At 40.5% G+C, this 24,840-nt stretch overlaps 9 non-coding genes and 6 pseudogenes across 9 annotated transcripts; 6 read left to right on the forward strand and 9 right to left on the reverse strand.

Annotated features, from left to right (window-relative positions):
- The first annotated feature begins 145 nt into the window (after positions 1-145).
- Positions 146-264, forward strand: LOC149938463 (5S ribosomal RNA). The gene has a single exon (XR_016482032.1). It is a non-coding gene; the product is annotated as a 5S ribosomal RNA (ribosomal RNA).
- A 1,967-nt stretch (positions 265-2,231) lies between these two features.
- Positions 2,232-2,423, reverse strand: LOC149938464 (U2 spliceosomal RNA). Its single transcript, XR_016481493.1, has one exon. It is a non-coding gene; the product is annotated as a U2 spliceosomal RNA (small nuclear RNA).
- Positions 2,424-3,573: 1,150 nt separating this feature from the next.
- Positions 3,574-3,692, forward strand: LOC149938465 (5S ribosomal RNA). The gene has a single exon (XR_016482033.1). It is a non-coding gene; the product is annotated as a 5S ribosomal RNA (ribosomal RNA).
- A 1,971-nt stretch (positions 3,693-5,663) lies between these two features.
- On the reverse strand, positions 5,664-5,843 carry LOC149938466 (U2 spliceosomal RNA; annotated as a pseudogene).
- A 1,421-nt stretch (positions 5,844-7,264) lies between these two features.
- On the reverse strand, positions 7,265-7,408 carry LOC149938467 (U2 spliceosomal RNA; annotated as a pseudogene).
- A 1,151-nt stretch (positions 7,409-8,559) lies between these two features.
- LOC149938468 (5S ribosomal RNA) lies at positions 8,560-8,678 on the forward strand. Its single transcript, XR_016482034.1, has one exon. It is a non-coding gene; the product is annotated as a 5S ribosomal RNA (ribosomal RNA).
- Positions 8,679-10,649: 1,971 nt separating this feature from the next.
- On the reverse strand, positions 10,650-10,841 carry LOC149938469 (U2 spliceosomal RNA). Its single transcript, XR_016481494.1, has one exon. It is a non-coding gene; the product is annotated as a U2 spliceosomal RNA (small nuclear RNA).
- A 1,151-nt stretch (positions 10,842-11,992) lies between these two features.
- Positions 11,993-12,111, forward strand: LOC149938470 (5S ribosomal RNA). The gene has a single exon (XR_016482035.1). It is a non-coding gene; the product is annotated as a 5S ribosomal RNA (ribosomal RNA).
- A 1,967-nt stretch (positions 12,112-14,078) lies between these two features.
- On the reverse strand, positions 14,079-14,258 carry LOC149938471 (U2 spliceosomal RNA; annotated as a pseudogene).
- Positions 14,259-14,918: 660 nt separating this feature from the next.
- On the reverse strand, positions 14,919-15,030 carry LOC149938472 (U2 spliceosomal RNA; annotated as a pseudogene).
- A 1,151-nt stretch (positions 15,031-16,181) lies between these two features.
- On the forward strand, positions 16,182-16,300 carry LOC149938473 (5S ribosomal RNA). The gene has a single exon (XR_016482036.1). It is a non-coding gene; the product is annotated as a 5S ribosomal RNA (ribosomal RNA).
- A 1,959-nt stretch (positions 16,301-18,259) lies between these two features.
- LOC149938474 (U2 spliceosomal RNA) lies at positions 18,260-18,451 on the reverse strand. Its single transcript, XR_016481675.1, has one exon. It is a non-coding gene; the product is annotated as a U2 spliceosomal RNA (small nuclear RNA).
- Positions 18,452-20,080: 1,629 nt separating this feature from the next.
- On the reverse strand, positions 20,081-20,183 carry LOC149938475 (U2 spliceosomal RNA; annotated as a pseudogene).
- A 1,150-nt stretch (positions 20,184-21,333) lies between these two features.
- LOC149938476 (5S ribosomal RNA) lies at positions 21,334-21,452 on the forward strand. Its single transcript, XR_016482037.1, has one exon. It is a non-coding gene; the product is annotated as a 5S ribosomal RNA (ribosomal RNA).
- A 1,967-nt stretch (positions 21,453-23,419) lies between these two features.
- LOC149938477 (U2 spliceosomal RNA) lies at positions 23,420-23,598 on the reverse strand (annotated as a pseudogene).
- Positions 23,599-24,840: the final 1,242 nt, after the last annotated feature.

Raw genomic sequence — 24,840 nt, forward strand, 5'->3', positions numbered from 1 at the left:
AATATCGGCGCCCAGTAAACGTTTCTAAAAAGAGTGTATAGAACGTTCTATTGGAGCCGCATGCAGCCGGTGGCCCTCGGCGATCACCAACCTACCAGGACCTGGCTAGTCGCGGCTTGTCCACCGCTATCAATTACACTCTAGCGGCAACGGCCATATCACGCTGAATACACCGGTTCTCGTCTGATCACCGAAGTTAAGCAGCGTCGAGCGCGGTCAGTACTTGGGAGGGAGACCACCTGGGAACACCGCGTGCCGTTGGCTACTCATTTATTTTCGCGGGATGGGATTTGCGTCTTTTAACAGGAAAATACCTTCATCCTATCATTTTGACGCTGCTTTTTTATGCAATTAAAAGTTCGCCCAGACGATAATATTATTTCGGTCAACTCTTGGCCTTTTTTTAACAACTGGCAGCATCTTTCCGTGAATAAAATACATGTTAGTATCAAAATTGAACAAAATAAAATGGCGAGAAAATTGGTTTTCATTTTATTCTACTTAAGGCTTGTACTTAAAATAGTACTAACTTACTTACTTACTTACTTACTTACTTACTTACTTACTAACTAACTAACTAACTAACTAACTAACTAACTAACTAACTAATTAACTAACTAACTAACTAACTAACTAATTAACTAACTAACTAACTAACTAACTAACTAACTAACGTTTATCTCTAAACAAAAACATTTCCGCGGTAAAATCCACTCTGAAATGGCCTTTTCTGGTTTTGGAATGAAGTCCAAAGTTAAAATTTTATTAACAAATTCTAATTGTGAAATATATTTTTTGTTCTAAATTTTAATCTTAAATGTAATTTAAATAGTTGAATCTAAAAAAGGACTTTTGGAAAATGTTTTATAGAAGGTTTTATCATGGGACAGCCGCATGGATTAGGGGAGTAACCCAAAAATACAAAATATCAAAACAAACCACGAAATTAAATAATAAAACGGAGACAGAGATATATTTTTTAAACAAAATAATATAGCTAACTTTTATCTATTAATTGTTTTAGGTGATGTAGTTTATGTAAAATATAAAAATGAACCTTGGCACAATATAAATTTAATGTCATGTTTTATTGATACTTAGAAAAAGTAACAAACATTTCAAAAGTCAGATCTTTGAGATCATTATTAAAAAAATATAACATTTTAAATCCGAACTCCTCTATAAATATTAAAATTATAAATTCCTAATCTACTTTAACAAAAGATATATCATATTAAGTTTAATACTATTAATGTTAGGAATAATCATGACTTTGAGATAAATAGAACAAAAATGTTTAATTCCAAATATAGTTAATTATAGAGCAATATATAATAAATGATTTTGTACTTACCAAAAATAAGCCTTGCCACTTTATATCTTGGTAATGTAGCTGCCGCGGGCGGCGGGCCCCCGGCGGCGACTCACTGTCCACGGAAGACGGGAAGAGAGAAAAAATGGAGAGGGGCTTATTTCGTGTTTTCTCTTTACGCGGAACATCTTGGCTGGAACCCAATGACCTAAAAATGAGGGGCGCGCTGTCTCTACCCACCATACCGAAACCCGCGAATTTACGTTATGAAAACCGGTTCCTTCAGCCAACCACTTAGAACATGCACGATTTACGAACCTTGGGTTACGAATAAAACCACAGGAATAACACAGAACAACCTCTTTTCGCGCCTTTATTTTACCCCTCTTACTTGCCTCCCGCTCGTCGGCCATTGCCTCTGCCCTAAACGGGGAGTCTAGCATCCACTCCTTGGGTATCCATAATGGAGGAGAGGACTGAAAGGGGGAAAACCAAGCATGGACGCGCCCAGGAAAATACCAAGGAGGATAGGAAGGGAGGCGAAGTAGGAGGGATGAACGCGGCAGCATCCTTGTAAGAAGCTTAGCGGCGGGAAAATTTCGGAAAAATGGCGGCTAGACGTAGCGTAGCTGCCGCAATCTTGCCGCCATTCATCCCTCCTACTTCGCCTCCCTTCCTATCCTCCGTGAAAATACCGCGAAAAAGAGTGTATAACTAGGTAAAAGAAAATTCAAAAACTGGAATCTTTCCGATTCTTCATTATTAACTATTCGACAATAAGGATTTTACCACTTATGACGTCAGAGGGGCAATATATTATAATAAAGAAATATATATAAAGACAGCCAAATAACATTTCCCGGAAATACTGTGTTGCGCAGTGCGCCATTATAAGAGCGTTTGATTTTTGATTTCAAGAGAGAAGTGGGCCGATCCCGGATTTACTGCAATACCAGGCCGACCCGTGGCGGAGGTGGAGCAAGCTCCGACCACTCCGCCGCCGTCCAAAAATAAGTTTAATATCTTGGGCCCCGATGGGACCCGTATCAGATATTAAGCTGATAAGAACAGATACTACACTTTGATCTTAGCCAAAAGGCCGAGAAGCGATAACCCGCTAGGAGCCGTCACTGTTTAACAAAGTAAAAAGAGAGAATTCGAGCATTTCAAATATTTCATAATTACGTCACCGAATGTTGGTCCTGGTGGGAGATGACAACGTTTGTAGCCATCGCGCGAACAAAGGAGAAGACGATATCTTGAATCCGTGAAATAGAGGTACACCGCCAGGCCCGGACTGGCACTTTTGGGGTCATCGGCTAGAGACAGTAGAGTGGGCCACTTTACCGGGCCGTATGGAAAAAAAATCTAAATGGTGGTTTATAGGACCATAAATAACGTATTAAGTGTACTAGATTCTACGTGAAACGTCAAACGCGTTTAAATGACCATTTAGGAAAAATTTATTATAAGCGAATAGAGCGTTCTATAAAAGTGGACCATAACCGGTCACTTTTCATACAGACTATAGAGCTGGTTCAGCAGGACTAACAACTTTTGTTATTCTTTGGTTTAAGAGAATTCGGCTTATGTCCTGTCTTTATATGAATATTTTAGAGACGTACCTTTTAGGAGTTGTAGGAGGCACCCTAGGTGTTGAAGTATGTTTGGGGTTAAGGATATTTTCATGATCTAAGTTTCATCTTAAACACGTGGATTTGGGACTAGTATTTTCTAGAATTTTGCTTATTTGCCATCATACATTTATTACAAAAATCATTTAAAATAAGAAAAAAGGCGCGGAAAGCAAAGCCGGAAATATGTGAAGCCTAGGCTAGCAACTACGCTACTAATAAAAATTGACTGCTCTCAATTTCTTACGGGTTTGCCAGATAAATATATTTCTCTAAGACGAAAAACCGGCCAAACCTTCACCTCCTCCGAACTCCAAAGGGGGAAAGCACACCACACCAATTTTATAGATTCGTAAACGCGCCTTCCCAATCGACCGCCATCACCTTACAGTCTACGGGGAGGGTGATGAAAAAACTGGTTTGGGGGGGGGGGGGATGAAATTTCTGCGGTAAAGGGCTTGCTCGTTGGTTGTCTGTACGATAATATCGGCGCCCAGTAAACGTTTCTAAAAAGAGTGTATAGAACGTTCTATTGGAGCCGCATGCAGCCGGTGGCCCTCGGCGATCACCAACCTACCAGGACCTGGCTAGTCGCGGCTTGTCCACCGCTATCAATTACACTCTAGCGGCAACGGCCATATCACGCTGAATACACCGGTTCTCGTCTGATCACCGAAGTTAAGCAGCGTCGAGCGCGGTCAGTACTTGGGAGGGAGACCACCTGGGAACACCGCGTGCCGTTGGCTACTCATTTATTTTCGCGGGATGGGATTTGCGTCTTTTAACAGGAAAATACCTTCATCCTATCATTTTGACGCTGCTTTTTTATGCAATTAAAAGTTCGCCCAGACGATAATATTATTTCGGTCAACTCTTGGCCTTTTTTTAACAACTGGCAGCATCTTTCCGTGAATAAAATACATGTTAGTATCAAAATTGAACAAAATAAAATGGCGAGAAAATTGGTTTTCATTTTATTCTACTTAAGGCTTGTACTTAAAATAGTACTAACTTACTTACTTACTTACTTACTTACTTACTTACTTACTAACTAACTAACTAACTAACTAACTAACTAACTAACTAACTAATTAACTAACTAACTAACTAACTAACTAACTAATTAACTAACTAACTAACTAACTAACTAACTAACTAACGTTTATCTCTAAACAAAAACATTTCCGCGGTAAAATCCACTCTGAAATGGCCTTTTCTGGTTTTGGAATGAAGTCCAAAGTTAAAATTTTATTAACAAATTCTAATTGTGAAATATATTTTTTGTTCTAAATTTTAATCTTAAATGTAATTTAAATAGTTGAATCTAAAAAAGGACTTTTGGAAAATGTTTTATAGAAGGTTTTATCATGGGACAGCCGCATGGATTAGGGGAGTAACCCAAAAATACAAAATATCAAAACAAACCACGAAATTAAATAATAAAACGGAGACAGAGATATATTTTTTAAACAAAATAATATAGCTAACTTTTATCTATTAATTGTTTTAGGTGATGTAGTTTATGTAAAATATAAAAATGAACCTTGGCACAATATAAATTTAATGTCATGTTTTATTGATACTTAGAAAAAGTAACAAACATTTCAAAAGTCAGATCTTTGAGATCATTATTAAAAAAATATAACATTTTAAATCCGAACTCCTCTATAAATATTAAAATTATAAATTCCTAATCTACTTTAACAAAAGATATATCATATTAAGTTTAATACTATTAATGTTAGGAATAATCATGACTTTGAGATAAATAGAACAAAAATGTTTAATTCCAAATATAGTTAATTATAGAGCAATATATAATAAATGATTTTGTACTTACCAAAAATAAGCCTTGCCACTTTATATCTTGGTAATGTAGCTGCCGCGGGCGGCGGGCCCCCGGCGGCGACTCACTGTCCACGGAAGACGGGAAGAGAGAAAAAATGGAGAGGGGCTTATTTCGTGTTTTCTCTTTACGCGGAACATCTTGGCTGGAACCCAATGACCTAAAAATGAGGGGCGCGCTGTCTCTACCCACCATACCGAAACCCGCGAATTTACGTTATGAAAACCGGTTCCTTCAGCCAACCACTTAGAACATGCACGATTTACGAACCTTGGGTTACGAATAAAACCACAGGAATAACACAGAACAACCTCTTTTCGCGCCTTTATTTTACCCCTCTTACTTGCCTCCCGCTCGTCGGCCATTGCCTCTGCCCTAAACGGGGAGTCTAGCATCCACTCCTTGGGTATCCATAATGGAGGAGAGGACTGAAAGGGGGAAAACCAAGCATGGACGCGCCCAGGAAAATACCAAGGAGGATAGGAAGGGAGGCGAAGTAGGAGGGATGAACGCGGCAGCATCCTTGTAAGAAGCTTAGCGGCGGGAAAATTTCGGAAAAATGGCGGCTAGACGTAGCGTAGCTGCCGCAATCTTGCCGCCATTCATCCCTCCTACTTCGCCTCCCTTCCTATCCTCCGTGAAAATACCGCGAAAAAGAGTGTATAACTAGGTAAAAGAAAATTCAAAAACTGGAATCTTTCCGATTCTTCATTATTAACTATTCGACAATAAGGATTTTACCACTTATGACGTCAGAGGGGCAATATATTATAATAAAGAAATATATATAAAGACAGCCAAATAACATTTCCCGGAAATACTGTGTTGCGCAGTGCGCCATTATAAGAGCGTTTGATTTTTGATTTCAAGAGAGAAGTGGGCCGATCCCGGATTTACTGCAATACCAGGCCGACCCGTGGCGGAGGTGGAGCAAGCTCCGACCACTCCGCCGCCGTCCAAAAATAAGTTTAATATCTTGGGCCCCGATGGGACCCGTATCAGATATTAAGCTGATAAGAACAGATACTTTTAATTGTTTATTAAAAGCTTCGTTTGATTTTACATATTTACATTTTTACATTTGTTATATTTGTTCGCGTTTTTAATTAGTTAAATTAGCGCGAACAAAGTCGGATAAGCTAAAAAAATCAAGTATTTACATTTTCTAATTTCTAGGAGTGTCCAAGTTCATATACGATCAAGGTAAGTATTTGTTTTCTTTTTTTCTATTTTTTCAGGTTTTAAAACATTTGAGTAAAATTAAAAAATTCAGTATGTAACGTAATCTGCGTAAAGATCTTGCTCCGGTGTGGTTTTGGTGGCGCTAGCGAATGTCTTCTCAACGTCTTCTGTCTTGCCTTTCTTTATTGATTTCCCTGGAGAGTTGGTCATTCGTCTTTTGGAGAATTTTTCCTGTTCCTTGTTCATCAGCGCGAAATACACTTGTTTCCTGCGGTCGCCTATTGTTTCGGTAGTCTCGAGGAATTCCCTAAAATCTCGTAGTTCTGCCTGTGAATAGTTCTTTAATTTCTCTAGTTGTTGCGGATGGACATATGTACTGTTGCTGCGTTTCTTGGGCTGGGGTTCCTGGTGGTCGCTGGGTGGGTCCGCCAATTCCGCTGATACCGTTGCGAGCTCTTGCTCCTTGGGTGCCACAATCTTTTCTTGGGTTTCCAAGCTTTCCCCTTCCTGGACGTGCTCGGACCTCTCGGTTGCTTCCTTTCTGGCCTTTTTTGCCTCGCATGCGGACGCCGTATGTCCCTCCTGGTCGCAGAAGAAACACTTCTTCACGACCCCTTGGTAATATACTAGCGCTCGGCTACGCCCAAAAAAAACAACATTGGGTATTTGTTTCTCAATTTTAATTTTTACCGATCTGTCTCCATTTTTGAGTCCTTTCAGTTGAGGGTACTCGTCCAGACGGTGAGCTTTAATGGTTCCATACTGTCTCATGGTGGTGAGGACAGAGTCCCATTGGATCCAGCGAGGTAGGTTTTTTATGGTAACCCAGACGCCGTCATCTTCGACGCTGGTGAGTCGGCAAGGTTTATCGTTGATAACGAGGTCATTGTAGGAGAGAGCCTGTTGCAGGAAGGCCAGGGTTGTAAAAGTTATTAAAAACTTGTCTTTACCAAGAGGTTGTAGCGTGTCAAGGCAGTCACTGCCGAGCTTATCGTGGAAGGTCCGAGCGACGTCCAGGAATCCAGCGTCGACCTGAAGGTGAGCAGTGCGTTTTTTCACCTCCATAGCCATGATGGCTATGGGAGGATCGTCGGATGAAGGCAAGTCCCAGGAAGGAACAGCGTCAAGCAGCAGTGGCAGGAAACAGCCAAGTCAGGATACAGCGTGGAGACCAGGATCAGCAGCGACAGGTAAGTGTCAGCAGGACCAGGACCAGGAACAGCAGCGGAAACAGGACCAGCAGAGGAACCGGAAACAGCAGCGGCAGAAACAGGAACAGGAACAGAGACGTCAGAGTACCGGCAGGTAAGTCAGCATCGCAGGAACAGGCTGAGAAGCGTAAACGTCGCTTAACGGCCTTTCGGCCAAGATTTCAGCGAAATAGCTGGGAACAGATACTACACTTTGATCTTAGCCAAAAGGCCGAGAAGCGATAACCCGCTAGGAGCCGTCACTGTTTAACAAAGTAAAAAGAGAGAATTCGAGCATTTCAAATATTTCATAATTACGTCACCGAATGTTGGTCCTGGTGGGAGATGACAACGTTTGTAGCCATCGCGCGAACAAAGGAGAAGACGATATCTTGAATCCGTGAAATAGAGGTACACCGCCAGGCCCGGACTGGCACTTTTGGGGTCATCGGCTAGAGACAGTAGAGTGGGCCACTTTACCGGGCCGTATGGAAAAAAAATCTAAATGGTGGTTTATAGGACCATAAATAACGTATTAAGTGTACTAGATTCTACGTGAAACGTCAAACGCGTTTAAATGACCATTTAGGAAAAATTTATTATAAGCGAATAGAGCGTTCTATAAAAGTGGACCATAACCGGTCACTTTTCATACAGACTATAGAGCTGGTTCAGCAGGACTAACAACTTTTGTTATTCTTTGGTTTAAGAGAATTCGGCTTATGTCCTGTCTTTATATGAATATTTTAGAGACGTACCTTTTAGGAGTTGTAGGAGGCACCCTAGGTGTTGAAGTATGTTTGGGGTTAAGGATATTTTCATGATCTAAGTTTCATCTTAAACACGTGGATTTGGGACTAGTATTTTCTAGAATTTTGCTTATTTGCCATCATACATTTATTACAAAAATCATTTAAAATAAGAAAAAAGGCGCGGAAAGCAAAGCCGGAAATATGTGAAGCCTAGGCTAGCAACTACGCTACTAATAAAAATTGACTGCTCTCAATTTCTTACGGGTTTGCCAGATAAATATATTTCTCTAAGACGAAAAACCGGCCAAACCTTCACCTCCTCCGAACTCCAAAGGGGGAAAGCACACCACACCAATTTTATAGATTCGTAAACGCGCCTTCCCAATCGACCGCCATCACCTTACAGTCTACGGGGAGGGTGATGAAAAAACTGGTTTGGGGGGGGGGGGGGATGAAATTTCTGCGGTAAAGGGCTTGCTCGTTGGTTGTCTGTACGATAATATCGGCGCCCAGTAAACGTTTCTAAAAAGAGTGTATAGAACGTTCTATTGGAGCCGCATGCAGCCGGTGGCCCTCGGCGATCACCAACCTACCAGGACCTGGCTAGTCGCGGCTTGTCCACCGCTATCAATTACACTCTAGCGGCAACGGCCATATCACGCTGAATACACCGGTTCTCGTCTGATCACCGAAGTTAAGCAGCGTCGAGCGCGGTCAGTACTTGGGAGGGAGACCACCTGGGAACACCGCGTGCCGTTGGCTACTCATTTATTTTCGCGGGATGGGATTTGCGTCTTTTAACAGGAAAATACCTTCATCCTATCATTTTGACGCTGCTTTTTTATGCAATTAAAAGTTCGCCCAGACGATAATATTATTTCGGTCAACTCTTGGCCTTTTTTTAACAACTGGCAGCATCTTTCCGTGAATAAAATACATGTTAGTATCAAAATTGAACAAAATAAAATGGCGAGAAAATTGGTTTTCATTTTATTCTACTTAAGGCTTGTACTTAAAATAGTACTAACTTACTTACTTACTTACTTACTTACTTACTTACTTACTAACTAACTAACTAACTAACTAACTAACTAACTAACTAACTAACTAATTAACTAACTAACTAACTAACTAACTAATTAACTAACTAACTAACTAACTAACTAACTAACTAACGTTTATCTCTAAACAAAAACATTTCCGCGGTAAAATCCACTCTGAAATGGCCTTTTCTGGTTTTGGAATGAAGTCCAAAGTTAAAATTTTATTAACAAATTCTAATTGTGAAATATATTTTTTGTTCTAAATTTTAATCTTAAATGTAATTTAAATAGTTGAATCTAAAAAAGGACTTTTGGAAAATGTTTTATAGAAGGTTTTATCATGGGACAGCCGCATGGATTAGGGGAGTAACCCAAAAATACAAAATATCAAAACAAACCACGAAATTAAATAATAAAACGGAGACAGAGATATATTTTTTAAACAAAATAATATAGCTAACTTTTATCTATTAATTGTTTTAGGTGATGTAGTTTATGTAAAATATAAAAATGAACCTTGGCACAATATAAATTTAATGTCATGTTTTATTGATACTTAGAAAAAGTAACAAACATTTCAAAAGTCAGATCTTTGAGATCATTATTAAAAAAATATAACATTTTAAATCCGAACTCCTCTATAAATATTAAAATTATAAATTCCTAATCTACTTTAACAAAAGATATATCATATTAAGTTTAATACTATTAATGTTAGGAATAATCATGACTTTGAGATAAATAGAACAAAAATGTTTAATTCCAAATATAGTTAATTATAGAGCAATATATAATAAATGATTTTGTACTTACCAAAAATAAGCCTTGCCACTTTATATCTTGGTAATGTAGCTGCCGCGGGCGGCGGGCCCCCGGCGGCGACTCACTGTCCACGGAAGACGGGAAGAGAGAAAAAATGGAGAGGGGCTTATTTCGTGTTTTCTCTTTACGCGGAACATCTTGGCTGGAACCCAATGACCTAAAAATGAGGGGCGCGCTGTCTCTACCCACCATACCGAAACCCGCGAATTTACGTTATGAAAACCGGTTCCTTCAGCCAACCACTTAGAACATGCACGATTTACGAACCTTGGGTTACGAATAAAACCACAGGAATAACACAGAACAACCTCTTTTCGCGCCTTTATTTTACCCCTCTTACTTGCCTCCCGCTCGTCGGCCATTGCCTCTGCCCTAAACGGGGAGTCTAGCATCCACTCCTTGGGTATCCATAATGGAGGAGAGGACTGAAAGGGGGAAAACCAAGCATGGACGCGCCCAGGAAAATACCAAGGAGGATAGGAAGGGAGGCGAAGTAGGAGGGATGAACGCGGCAGCATCCTTGTAAGAAGCTTAGCGGCGGGAAAATTTCGGAAAAATGGCGGCTAGACGTAGCGTAGCTGCCGCAATCTTGCCGCCATTCATCCCTCCTACTTCGCCTCCCTTCCTATCCTCCGTGAAAATACCGCGAAAAAGAGTGTATAACTAGGTAAAAGAAAATTCAAAAACTGGAATCTTTCCGATTCTTCATTATTAACTATTCGACAATAAGGATTTTACCACTTATGACGTCAGAGGGGCAATATATTATAATAAAGAAATATATATAAAGACAGCCAAATAACATTTCCCGGAAATACTGTGTTGCGCAGTGCGCCATTATAAGAGCGTTTGATTTTTGATTTCAAGAGAGAAGTGGGCCGATCCCGGATTTACTGCAATACCAGGCCGACCCGTGGCGGAGGTGGAGCAAGCTCCGACCACTCCGCCGCCGTCCAAAAATAAGTTTAATATCTTGGGCCCCGATGGGACCCGTATCAGATATTAAGCTGATAAGAACAGATACTACACTTTGATCTTAGCCAAAAGGCCGAGAAGCGATAACCCGCTAGGAGCCGTCACTGTTTAACAAAGTAAAAAGAGAGAATTCGAGCATTTCAAATATTTCATAATTACGTCACCGAATGTTGGTCCTGGTGGGAGATGACAACGTTTGTAGCCATCGCGCGAACAAAGGAGAAGACGATATCTTGAATCCGTGAAATAGAGGTACACCGCCAGGCCCGGACTGGCACTTTTGGGGTCATCGGCTAGAGACAGTAGAGTGGGCCACTTTACCGGGCCGTATGGAAAAAAAATCTAAATGGTGGTTTATAGGACCATAAATAACGTATTAAGTGTACTAGATTCTACGTGAAACGTCAAACGCGTTTAAATGACCATTTAGGAAAAATTTATTATAAGCGAATAGAGCGTTCTATAAAAGTGGACCATAACCGGTCACTTTTCATACAGACTATAGAGCTGGTTCAGCAGGACTAACAACTTTTGTTATTCTTTGGTTTAAGAGAATTCGGCTTATGTCCTGTCTTTATATGAATATTTTAGAGACGTACCTTTTAGGAGTTGTAGGAGGCACCCTAGGTGTTGAAGTATGTTTGGGGTTAAGGATATTTTCATGATCTAAGTTTCATCTTAAACACGTGGATTTGGGACTAGTATTTTCTAGAATTTTGCTTATTTGCCATCATACATTTATTACAAAAATCATTTAAAATAAGAAAAAAGGCGCGGAAAGCAAAGCCGGAAATATGTGAAGCCTAGGCTAGCAACTACGCTACTAATAAAAATTGACTGCTCTCAATTTCTTACGGGTTTGCCAGATAAATATATTTCTCTAAGACGAAAAACCGGCCAAACCTTCACCTCCTCCGAACTCCAAAGGGGGAAAGCACACCACACCAATTTTATAGATTCGTAAACGCGCCTTCCCAATCGACCGCCATCACCTTACAGTCTACGGGGAGGGTGATGAAAAAACTGGTTTGGGGGGGGGGGGGGATGAAATTTCTGCGGTAAAGGGCTTGCTCGTTGGTTGTCTGTACGATAATATCGGCGCCCAGTAAACGTTTCTAAAAAGAGTGTATAGAACGTTCTATTGGAGCCGCATGCAGCCGGTGGCCCTCGGCGATCACCAACCTACCAGGACCTGGCTAGTCGCGGCTTGTCCACCGCTATCAATTACACTCTAGCGGCAACGGCCATATCACGCTGAATACACCGGTTCTCGTCTGATCACCGAAGTTAAGCAGCGTCGAGCGCGGTCAGTACTTGGGAGGGAGACCACCTGGGAACACCGCGTGCCGTTGGCTACTCATTTATTTTCGCGGGATGGGATTTGCGTCTTTTAACAGGAAAATACCTTCATCCTATCATTTTGACGCTGCTTTTTTATGCAATTAAAAGTTCGCCCAGACGATAATATTATTTCGGTCAACTCTTGGCCTTTTTTTAACAACTGGCAGCATCTTTCCGTGAATAAAATACATGTTAGTATCAAAATTGAACAAAATAAAATGGCGAGAAAATTGGTTTTCATTTTATTCTACTTAAGGCTTGTACTTAAAATAGTACTAACTTACTTACTTACTTACTTACTTACTTACTTACTTACTAACTAACTAACTAACTAACTAACTAACTAACTAACTAACTAATTAACTAACTAACTAACTAACTAACTAATTAACTAACTAACTAACTAACTAACTAACTAACTAACGTTTATCTCTAAACAAAAACATTTCCGCGGTAAAATCCACTCTGAAATGGCCTTTTCTGGTTTTGGAATGAAGTCCAAAGTTAAAATTTTATTAACAAATTCTAATTGTGAAATATATTTTTTGTTCTAAATTTTAATCTTAAATGTAATTTAAATAGTTGAATCTAAAAAAGGACTTTTGGAAAATGTTTTATAGAAGGTTTTATCATGGGACAGCCGCATGGATTAGGGGAGTAACCCAAAAATACAAAATATCAAAACAAACCACGAAATTAAATAATAAAACGGAGACAGAGATATATTTTTTAAACAAAATAATATAGCTAACTTTTATCTATTAATTGTTTTAGGTGATGTAGTTTATGTAAAATATAAAAATGAACCTTGGCACAATATAAATTTAATGTCATGTTTTATTGATACTTAGAAAAAGTAACAAACATTTCAAAAGTCAGATCTTTGAGATCATTATTAAAAAAATATAACATTTTAAATCCGAACTCCTCTATAAATATTAAAATTATAAATTCCTAATCTACTTTAACAAAAGATATATCATATTAAGTTTAATACTATTAATGTTAGGAATAATCATGACTTTGAGATAAATAGAACAAAAATGTTTAATTCCAAATATAGTTAATTATAGAGCAATATATAATAAATGATTTTGTACTTACCAAAAATAAGCCTTGCCACTTTATATCTTGGTAATGTAGCTGCCGCGGGCGGCGGGCCCCCGGCGGCGACTCACTGTCCACGGAAGACGGGAAGAGAGAAAAAATGGAGAGGGGCTTATTTCGTGTTTTCTCTTTACGCGGAACATCTTGGCTGGAACCCAATGACCTAAAAATGAGGGGCGCGCTGTCTCTACCCACCATACCGAAACCCGCGAATTTACGTTATGAAAACCGGTTCCTTCAGCCAACCACTTAGAACATGCACGATTTACGAACCTTGGGTTACGAATAAAACCACAGGAATAACACAGAACAACCTCTTTTCGCGCCTTTATTTTACCCCTCTTACTTGCCTCCCGCTCGTCGGCCATTGCCTCTGCCCTAAACGGGGAGTCTAGCATCCACTCCTTGGGTATCCATAATGGAGGAGAGGACTGAAAGGGGGAAAACCAAGCATGGACGCGCCCAGGAAAATACCAAGGAGGATAGGAAGGGAGGCGAAGTAGGAGGGATGAACGCGGCAGCATCCTTGTAAGAAGCTTAGCGGCGGGAAAATTTCGGAAAAATGGCGGCTAGACGTAGCGTAGCTGCCGCAATCTTGCCGCCATTCATCCCTCCTACTTCGCCTCCCTTCCTATCCTCCGTGAAAATACCGCGAAAAAGAGTGTATAACTAGGTAAAAGAAAATTCAAAAACTGGAATCTTTCCGATTCTTCATTATTAACTATTCGACAATAAGGATTTTACCACTTATGACGTCAGAGGGGCAATATATTATAATAAAGAAATATATATAAAGACAGCCAAATAACATTTCCCGGAAATACTGTGTTGCGCAGTGCGCCATTATAAGAGCGTTTGATTTTTGATTTCAAGAGAGAAGTGGGCCGATCCCGGATTTACTGCAATACCAGGCCGACCCGTGGCGGAGGTGGAGCAAGCTCCGACCACTCCGCCGCCGTCCAAAAATAAGTTTAATATCTTGGGCCCCGATGGGACCCGTATCAGATATTAAGCTGATAAGAACAGATACTTTTAATTGTTTATTAAAAGCTTCGTTTGATTTTACATATTTACATTTTTACATTTGTTATATTTGTTCGCGTTTTTAATTAGTTAAATTAGCGCGAACAAAGTCGGATAAGCTAAAAAAATCAAGTATTTACATTTTCTAATTTCTAGGAGTGTCCAAGTTCATATACGATCAAGGTAAGTATTTGTTTTCTTTTTTTCTATTTTTTCAGGTTTTAAAACATTTGAGTAAAATTAAAAAATTCAGTATGTAACGTAATCTGCGTAAAGATCTTGCTCCGGTGTGGTTTTGGTGGCGCTAGCGAATGTCTTCTCAACGTCTTCTGTCTTGCCTTTCTTTATTGATTTCCCTGGAGAGTTGGTCATTCGTCTTTTGGAGAATTTTTCCTGTTCCTTGTTCATCAGCGCGAAATACACTTGTTTCCTGCGGTCGCCTATTGTTTCGGTAGTCTCGAGGAATTCCCTAAAATCTCGTAGTTCTGCCTGTGAATAGTTCTTTAATTTCTCTAGTTGTTGCGGATGGACATATGTACTGTTGCTGCGTTTCTTGGGCTGGGGTTCCTGGTGGTCGCTGGGTGGGTCCGCCAATTCCGCTGATACCGTTGCGAGCTCTTGCTCCTTGGGTGCCACAATCTTTTCTTGGGTTTCCAAGCTTTCCCCTTCCTGGACGTGCTCGGACCTCTCGGTTGCTTCCTTTCTGGCCTTTTTTGCCTCGCATGCGGACGCCGTATGTCCCTCCTGGTCGCAGAAGAAACAGATACTACACTTTGATCTTAGCCAAAAGGCCGAGAAGCGATAACCCGCTAGGAGCCGTCACTGTTTAACAAAGTAAAAAGAGAGAATTCGAGCATTTCAAATATTTCATAATTACGTCACCGAATGTTGGTCCTGGTGGGAGATGACAACGTTTGTAGCCATCGCGCGAACAAAGGAGAAGACGATATCTTGAATCCGTGAAATAGAGGTACACCGCCAGGCCCGGACTGGCACTTTTGGGGTCATCGGCTAGAGACAGTAGAGTGGGCCACTTTACCGGGCCGTATGGAAAAAAAATCTAAATGGTGGTTTATAGGACCATAAATAACGTATTAAGTGTACTAGATTCTACGTGAAACGTCAAACGCGTTTAAATGACCATTTAGGAAAAATTTATTATAAGCGAATAGAGCGTTCTATAAAAGTGGACCATAACCGGTCACTTTTCATACAGACTATAGAGCTGGTTCAGCAGGACTAACAACTTTTGTTATTCTTTGGTTTAAGAGAATTCGGCTTATGTCCTGTCTTTATATGAATATTTTAGAGACGTACCTTTTAGGAGTTGTAGGAGGCACCCTAGGTGTTGAAGTATGTTTGGGGTTAAGGATATTTTCATGATCTAAGTTTCATCTTAAACACGTGGATTTGGGACTAGTATTTTCTAGAATTTTGCTTATTTGCCATCATACATTTATTACAAAAATCATTTAAAATAAGAAAAAAGGCGCGGAAAGCAAAGCCGGAAATATGTGAAGCCTAGGCTAGCAACTACGCTACTAATAAAAATTGACTGCTCTCAATTTCTTACGGGTTTGCCAGATAAATATATTTCTCTAAGACGAAAAACCGGCCAAACCTTCACCTCCTCCGAACTCCAAAGGGGGAAAGCACACCACACCAATTTTATAGATTCGTAAACGCGCCTTCCCAATCGACCGCCATCACCTTACAGTCTACGGGGAGGGTGATGAAAAAACTGGTTTGGGGGGGGGGGGGGATGAAATTTCTGCGGTAAAGGGCTTGCTCGTTGGTTGTCTGTACGATAATATCGGCGCCCAGTAAACGTTTCTAAAAAGAGTGTATAGAACGTTCTATTGGAGCCGCATGCAGCCGGTGGCCCTCGGCGATCACCAACCTACCAGGACCTGGCTAGTCGCGGCTTGTCCACCGCTATCAATTACACTCTAGCGGCAACGGCCATATCACGCTGAATACACCGGTTCTCGTCTGATCACCGAAGTTAAGCAGCGTCGAGCGCGGTCAGTACTTGGGAGGGAGACCACCTGGGAACACCGCGTGCCGTTGGCTACTCATTTATTTTCGCGGGATGGGATTTGCGTCTTTTAACAGGAAAATACCTTCATCCTATCATTTTGACGCTGCTTTTTTATGCAATTAAAAGTTCGCCCAGACGATAATATTATTTCGGTCAACTCTTGGCCTTTTTTTAACAACTGGCAGCATCTTTCCGTGAATAAAATACATGTTAGTATCAAAATTGAACAAAATAAAATGGCGAGAAAATTGGTTTTCATTTTATTCTACTTAAGGCTTGTACTTAAAATAGTACTAACTTACTTACTTACTTACTTACTTACTTACTTACTTACTAACTAACTAACTAACTAACTAACTAACTAACTAACTAACTAACTAATTAACTAACTAACTAACTAACTAACTAATTAACTAACTAACTAACTAACTAACGTTTATCTCTAAACAAAAACATTTCCGCGGTAAAATCCACTCTGAAATGGCCTTTTCTGGTTTTGGAATGAAGTCCAAAGTTAAAATTTTATTAACAAATTCTAATTGTGAAATATATTTTTTGTTCTAAATTTTAATCTTAAATGTAATTTAAATAGTTGAATCTAAAAAAGGACTTTTGGAAAATGTTTTATAGAAGGTTTTATCATGGGACAGCCGCATGGATTAGGGGAGTAACCCAAAAATACAAAATATCAAAACAAACCACGAAATTAAATAATAAAACGGAGACAGAGATATATTTTTTAAACAAAATAATATAGCTAACTTTTATCTATTAATTGTTTTAGGTGATGTAGTTTATGTAAAATATAAAAATGAACCTTGGCACAATATAAATTTAATGTCATGTTTTATTGATACTTAGAAAAAGTAACAAACATTTCAAAAGTCAGATCTTTGAGATCATTATTAAAAAAATATAACATTTTAAATCCGAACTCCTCTATAAATATTAAAATTATAAATTCCTAATCTACTTTAACAAAAGATATATCATATTAAGTTTAATACTATTAATGTTAGGAATAATCATGACTTTGAGATAAATAGAACAAAAATGTTTAATTCCAAATATAGTTAATTATAGAGCAATATATAATAAATGATTTTGTACTTACCAAAAATAAGCCTTGCCACTTTATATCTTGGTAATGTAGCTGCCGCGGGCGGCGGGCCCCCGGCGGCGACTCACTGTCCACGGAAGACGGGAAGAGAGAAAAAATGGAGAGGGGCTTATTTCGTGTTTTCTCTTTACGCGGAACATCTTGGCTGGAACCCAATGACCTAAAAATGAGGGGCGCGCTGTCTCTACCCACCATACCGAAACCCGCGAATTTACGTTATGAAAACCGGTTCCTTCAGCCAACCACTTAGAACATGCACGATTTACGAACCTTGGGTTACGAATAAAACCACAGGAATAACACAGAACAACCTCTTTTCGCGCCTTTATTTTACCCCTCTTACTTGCCTCCCGCTCGTCGGCCATTGCCTCTGCCCTAAACGGGGAGTCTAGCATCCACTCCTTGGGTATCCATAATGGAGGAGAGGACTGAAAGGGGGAAAACCAAGCATGGACGCGCCCAGGAAAATACCAAGGAGGATAGGAAGGGAGGCGAAGTAGGAGGGATGAACGCGGCAGCATCCTTGTAAGAAGCTTAGCGGCGGGAAAATTTCGGAAAAATGGCGGCTAGACGTAGCGTAGCTGCCGCAATCTTGCCGCCATTCATCCCTCCTACTTCGCCTCCCTTCCTATCCTCCGTGAAAATACCGCGAAAAAGAGTGTATAACTAGGTAAAAGAAAATTCAAAAACTGGAATCTTTCCGATTCTTCATTATTAACTATTCGACAATAAGGATTTTACCACTTATGACGTCAGAGGGGCAATATATTATAATAAAGAAATATATATAAAGACAGCCAAATAACATTTCCCGGAAATACTGTGTTGCGCAGTGCGCCATTATAAGAGCGTTTGATTTTTGATTTCAAGAGAGAAGTGGGCCGATCCCGGATTTACTGCAATACCAGGCCGACCCGTGGCGGAGGTGGAGCAAGCTCCGACCACTCCGCCGCCGTCCAAAAATAAGTTTAATATCTTGGGCCCCGATGGGACCCGTATCAGATATTAAGCTGATAAGAACAGATACTGAATTTGTTTATTTAAATTCTTGTCATAAATACATTTTTCCGCGGTTAAATTAAAGTTAAATTATCGCGGAAGAAGCAGGTCAAATGTTCAAAAAACACTAATACAATTTTCTCTTTACAGAGTAGTCAAAAAAGGTAAGTATAACTATGGTTTTTCTTTTTAACAGGTATTATGTTTGTAAAATTCAGGTAAGTACAATAAATTTAAAACTCCTTCAGACTTTACTATTTACAATGTAACTAAAAAACAATAAGCGTAGTAAACCATTTAATTTATATTTCCGAAAAACGCGAAATATAAAAAATTCCTAAAAATCAATACGTTACATAGTCATCGTACACCTCGGCACTGGTTTGCGCTTTAACAGCGTCGGCCGCGGTCTTGCTTTCGATGTTAACCCTCTTTTCAGTCCTGGCTTTATCCCCTGGGGAGGAACTCTGACGTCTTTTGTTAATTGTCTTTCTTAAGGCTGTGGCTCGCTTGATCAAGAAAAGCCTCCTAGCCGATGATAAGTCGTTATAGGTGCTCAGTGCCGCCACGTATTTTTCGAAATCATTAGGCAAAAACTTCTTAAGGTAGTCTTCGTCCTCTTTAGTCCATATAAGCTCGGTGCAGTGTCTGCTTGTTTTGTAGACGGATGCATCGGATGGGTGATGCTCTACTGTATCGCTCTCTTGAGCCGTATTGTCGCTAGGTTTCTGACCTGGCCGGTCCGGGATCTCCCCCACTTCGTCTCCGACTTTGGACTCCGGAGCACCGCCATCAGCGTCTTCCCCATTTGGTCCGTCGCTTTCGGGTGGTGACTCCCTATTCGGCTCCCCAGCTGAGAGAACCTTTTGCCGTTTCTTCGGACAGTCACGCACCTGGTGGCTGTCCTTGCGGCAATAGAAGCACATCCTGTGCACGCCCTCGTACGTGATTTGGATGCGTTGACCTTGGATTGTCATGAGGTTCGGGATGGCAGACTTAAATTTAACGGCCAAGCGTCTCGTGCCGGTCTTGAGGCCCTTTAGAGGCCCCTTCTGGAAGGTCTCCCATGTCTCCGATTGGACATCGCAGTGGATACGGAGGGCTGTCTTTAGAATTGACAGGGCCCACCAGCTTGGAACTCCTTGAACAGTGATGTAGCGGACAGGGTCTACGATACTCATGACATCCAAATGACGGTCTCCGACAATGACTCCGGAGTCGACAGCCTTTTGAAAACTTTCAACATCTTTGAACGTGATTTGCACTTCAGATTTTCCAATTAGCTGGAAAACCTCAATGCATTGCTGGCCGATGTGGTTGAGAAGGGCCGAAGCCAGATCGTCAACTGGAACATCTTCAAACTTGATTCTCGCAGAATTCTTTTTCAGATCAGCGGACAAGACAGGCATCTTGGACGAAGCAGGGGGCATGGCTACCACCACTGCGGACGTCAAGAGACAACGGGAGACGGACCCAGGAACCACCAGAGGGCGATCCCCGAGAGGCGTCGGCGAGGAGACCAGGAACTAGCAGCGACAGGTAAGTAGCAGCCGAACCAGGACCAGGAACAGGAACAGCAGCGGAATCAGGAACAGCAACGGAACCGGAAACAGCAGCGGCAACTTCAAGAGCAGGAACAGGAACAGGCACGACAGGATACCGGCAGGTAAGTCAGCATCTCAGGAACTAGCTGGAAAGCTGGGAAACTCGCTTAACGGCCTTTCGGCCAAGACTTCAGCGAAATAGCTGGGAACAGATACTACACTTTGATCTTAGCCAAAAGGCCGAGAAGCGATAACCCGCTAGGAGCCGTCACTGTTTAACAAAGTAAAAAGAGAGAATTCGAGCATTTCAAATATTTCATAATTACGTCACCGAATGTTGGTCCTGGTGGGAGATGACAACGTTTGTAGCCATCGCGCGAACAAAGGAGAAGACGATATCTTGAATCCGTGAAATAGAGGTACACCGCCAGGCCCGGACTGGCACTTTTGGGGTCATCGGCTAGAGACAGTAGAGTGGGCCACTTTACCGGGCCGTATGGAAAAAAAATCTAAATGGTGGTTTATAGGACCATAAATAACGTATTAAGTGTACTAGATTCTACGTGAAACGTCAAACGCGTTTAAATGACCATTTAGGAAAAATTTATTATAAGCGAATAGAGCGTTCTATAAAAGTGGACCATAACCGGTCACTTTTCATACAGACTATAGAGCTGGTTCAGCAGGACTAACAACTTTTGTTATTCTTTGGTTTAAGAGAATTCGGCTTATGTCCTGTCTTTATATGAATATTTTAGAGACGTACCTTTTAGGAGTTGTAGGAGGCACCCTAGGTGTTGAAGTATGTTTGGGGTTAAGGATATTTTCATGATCTAAGTTTCATCTTAAACACGTGGATTTGGGACTAGTATTTTCTAGAATTTTGCTTATTTGCCATCATACATTTATTACAAAAATCATTTAAAATAAGAAAAAAGGCGCGGAAAGCAAAGCCGGAAATATGTGAAGCCTAGGCTAGCAACTACGCTACTAATAAAAATTGACTGCTCTCAATTTCTTACGGGTTTGCCAGATAAATATATTTCTCTAAGACGAAAAACCGGCCAAACCTTCACCTCCTCCGAACTCCAAAGGGGGAAAGCACACCACACCAATTTTATAGATTCGTAAACGCGCCTTCCCAATCGACCGCCATCACCTTACAGTCTACGGGGAGGGTGATGAAAAAACTGGTTTGGGGGGGGGGGGGATGAAATTTCTGCGGTAAAGGGCTTGCTCGTTGGTTGTCTGTACGATAATATCGGCGCCCAGTAAACGTTTCTAAAAAGAGTGTATAGAACGTTCTATTGGAGCCGCATGCAGCCGGTGGCCCTCGGCGATCACCAACCTACCAGGACCTGGCTAGTCGCGGCTTGTCCACCGCTATCAATTACACTCTAGCGGCAACGGCCATATCACGCTGAATACACCGGTTCTCGTCTGATCACCGAAGTTAAGCAGCGTCGAGCGCGGTCAGTACTTGGGAGGGAGACCACCTGGGAACACCGCGTGCCGTTGGCTACTCATTTATTTTCGCGGGATGGGATTTGCGTCTTTTAACAGGAAAATACCTTCATCCTATCATTTTGACGCTGCTTTTTTATGCAATTAAAAGTTCGCCCAGACGATAATATTATTTCGGTCAACTCTTGGCCTTTTTTTAACAACTGGCAGCATCTTTCCGTGAATAAAATACATGTTAGTATCAAAATTGAACAAAATAAAATGGCGAGAAAATTGGTTTTCATTTTATTCTACTTAAGGCTTGTACTTAAAATAGTACTAACTTACTTACTTACTTACTTACTTACTTACTTACTTACTAACTAACTAACTAACTAACTAACTAACTAACTAACTAACTAACTAATTAACTAACTAACTAACTAACTAACTAATTAACTAACTAACTAACTAACTAACTAACTAACGTTTATCTCTAAACAAAAACATTTCCGCGGTAAAATCCACTCTGAAATGGCCTTTTCTGGTTTTGGAATGAAGTCCAAAGTTAAAATTTTATTAACAAATTCTAATTGTGAAATATATTTTTTGTTCTAAATTTTAATCTTAAATGTAATTTAAATAGTTGAATCTAAAAAAGGACTTTTGGAAAATGTTTTATAGAAGGTTTTATCATGGGACAGCCGCATGGATTAGGGGAGTAACCCAAAAATACAAAATATCAAAACAAACCACGAAATTAAATAATAAAACGGAGACAGAGATATATTTTTTAAACAAAATAATATAGCTAACTTTTATCTATTAATTGTTTTAGGTGATGTAGTTTATGTAAAATATAAAAATGAACCTTGGCACAATATAAATTTAATGTCATGTTTTATTGATACTTAGAAAAAGTAACAAACATTTCAAAAGTCAGATCTTTGAGATCATTATTAAAAAAATATAACATTTTAAATCCGAACTCCTCTATAAATATTAAAATTATAAATTCCTAATCTACTTTAACAAAAGATATATCATATTAAGTTTAATACTATTAATGTTAGGAATAATCATGACTTTGAGATAAATAGAACAAAAATGTTTAATTCCAAATATAGTTAATTATAGAGCAATATATAATAAATGATTTTGTACTTACCAAAAATAAGCCTTGCCACTTTATATCTTGGTAATGTAGCTGCCGCGGGCGGCGGGCCCCCGGCGGCGACTCACTGTCCACGGAAGACGGGAAGAGAGAAAAAATGGAGAGGGGCTTATTTCGTGTTTTCTCTTTACGCGGAACATCTTGGCTGGAACCCAATGACCTAAAAATGAGGGGCGCGCTGTCTCTACCCACCATACCGAAACCCGCGAATTTACGTTATGAAAACCGGTTCCTTCAGCCAACCACTTAGAACATGCACGATTTACGAACCTTGGGTTACGAATAAAACCACAGGAATAACACAGAACAACCTCTTTTCGCGCCTTTATTTTACCCCTCTTACTTGCCTCCCGCTCGTCGGCCATTGCCTCTGCCCTAAACGGGGAGTCTAGCATCCACTCCTTGGGTATCCATAATGGAGGAGAGGACTGAAAGGGGGAAAACCAAGCATGGACGCGCCCAGGAAAATACCAAGGAGGATAGGAAGGGAGGCGAAGTAGGAGGGATGAACGCGGCAGCATCCTTGTAAGAAGCTTAGCGGCGGGAAAATTTCGGAAAAATGGCGGCTAGACGTAGCGTAGCTGCCGCAATCTTGCCGCCATTCATCCCTCCTACTTCGCCTCCCTTCCTATCCTCCGTGAAAATACCGCGAAAAAGAGTGTATAACTAGGTAAAAGAAAATTCAAAAACTGGAATCTTTCCGATTCTTCATTATTAACTATTCGACAATAAGGATTTTACCACTTATGACGTCAGAGGGGCAATATATTATAATAAAGAAATATATATAAAGACAGCCAAATAACATTTCCCGGAAATACTGTGTTGCGCAGTGCGCCATTATAAGAGCGTTTGATTTTTGATTTCAAGAGAGAAGTGGGCCGATCCCGGATTTACTGCAATACCAGGCCGACCCGTGGCGGAGGTGGAGCAAGCTCCGACCACTCCGCCGCCGTCCAAAAATAAGTTTAATATCTTGGGCCCCGATGGGACCCGTATCAGATATTAAGCTGATAAGAACAGATACTGAATTTGTTTATTTAAATTCTTGTCATTGATACATATGTTCGCGTTATTAATATTTTAATTTAGCGCGAACATTTGTCAAAAAAAATGGTGTCTGATTCTCTGATCTTTTTTCCAGGTTTAGTTCTTTTGTACAATGCGGTCAGGTAAGTATATTTCTTTTTTCTTTTTAAATTTAAATAAATATCTTTGGGTAAATAACAAATAATTTTCCATAAAAAATGGCAATAAGACGGAAAAAGTCCAATAACATTTAAAGCTAAAACAATTAAAACCCCGAAAGCACGACATTTGTAAAGTTAAAATCATACTCTACACGATAAAAACATTTTGGACTTGTAAAAATAATTACTTATATTTACAACAGATAGATACGAAAAAGATATAAATAAATACATATTTACACAATTATCGTAAGAACTATTTTTTGCCTCTCTTTGGGTCTTTTTCAATGGATGGACTCTGTCGACGTTTAGCCCGCCTCTGGATTTCTGTCATTGCGCCCGTTCGCGCTTTCTCACGCCAGATCAGCTTATCTGGGTCCGTAGTGTCATGATCCTTGGCGTCCCGAAGAAATTGATCAAGTTTGGCGTCGGAAAGATCCGCCCATTTAAAATTGCGTTCGAAATCTGCCACTCTTTTAGCAAATCCTGGCGAGACTATGACTTTCTGTGGTGACGATTTAACTGCCTCAGAATAGCCCTTGGCTGCTGCTGCGGTGACCTTGGGGGATGACGTAGGCGATAGCAACCGCCAGCCCTCATCACCTTCCTCGAAGTCGCCTGCACTTGGTACATCTTCGTTAATCGCTAACTGATCATCAGTAGCCTCCATAATTTCCTGATCTCCATCTTCTGCGGATGATGGCGAACGTCTTGAACTCTCTGGATCATTTGGTGGCGGAAGTTGGGATTCAAGGCCCGTGTTCTGGAGAGGCGGGCGAACCCTGTTTTTCTTTTTCGGGCAATCCCGAACCTGATGAGTGTCTTTGTGGCAAAAGAAGCACATTCTCTGTACTCCCCGGTACGTGACTTGTATGCGATGTCCATTGATGATCATCAGGTTCGGGATTGGACCCCTGACTTTTACTTGGAGACGTCGTGTTCCGGTACGAAGGTCTTTCAGGACCCCTTTCTGATAGGTCTCCCACGTCTGGGATATAACGTCACAGCTCGTTCTGAAGGCCTTCTTGAAAACCTCCAAATCCCACCAACTGGGAGCGTCTTTCACTGTTAGGTAAGTAACAGGGTCAGCTACTCCAATAAC

This window comes from Leiobunum rupestre, chromosome 6 (genome assembly GCF_980474605.1).
Source record: "Leiobunum rupestre chromosome 6, qqLeiRupe1.1.hap1, whole genome shotgun sequence".
Lineage (NCBI taxonomy): Eukaryota > Metazoa > Arthropoda > Arachnida > Opiliones > Sclerosomatidae > Leiobunum > Leiobunum rupestre.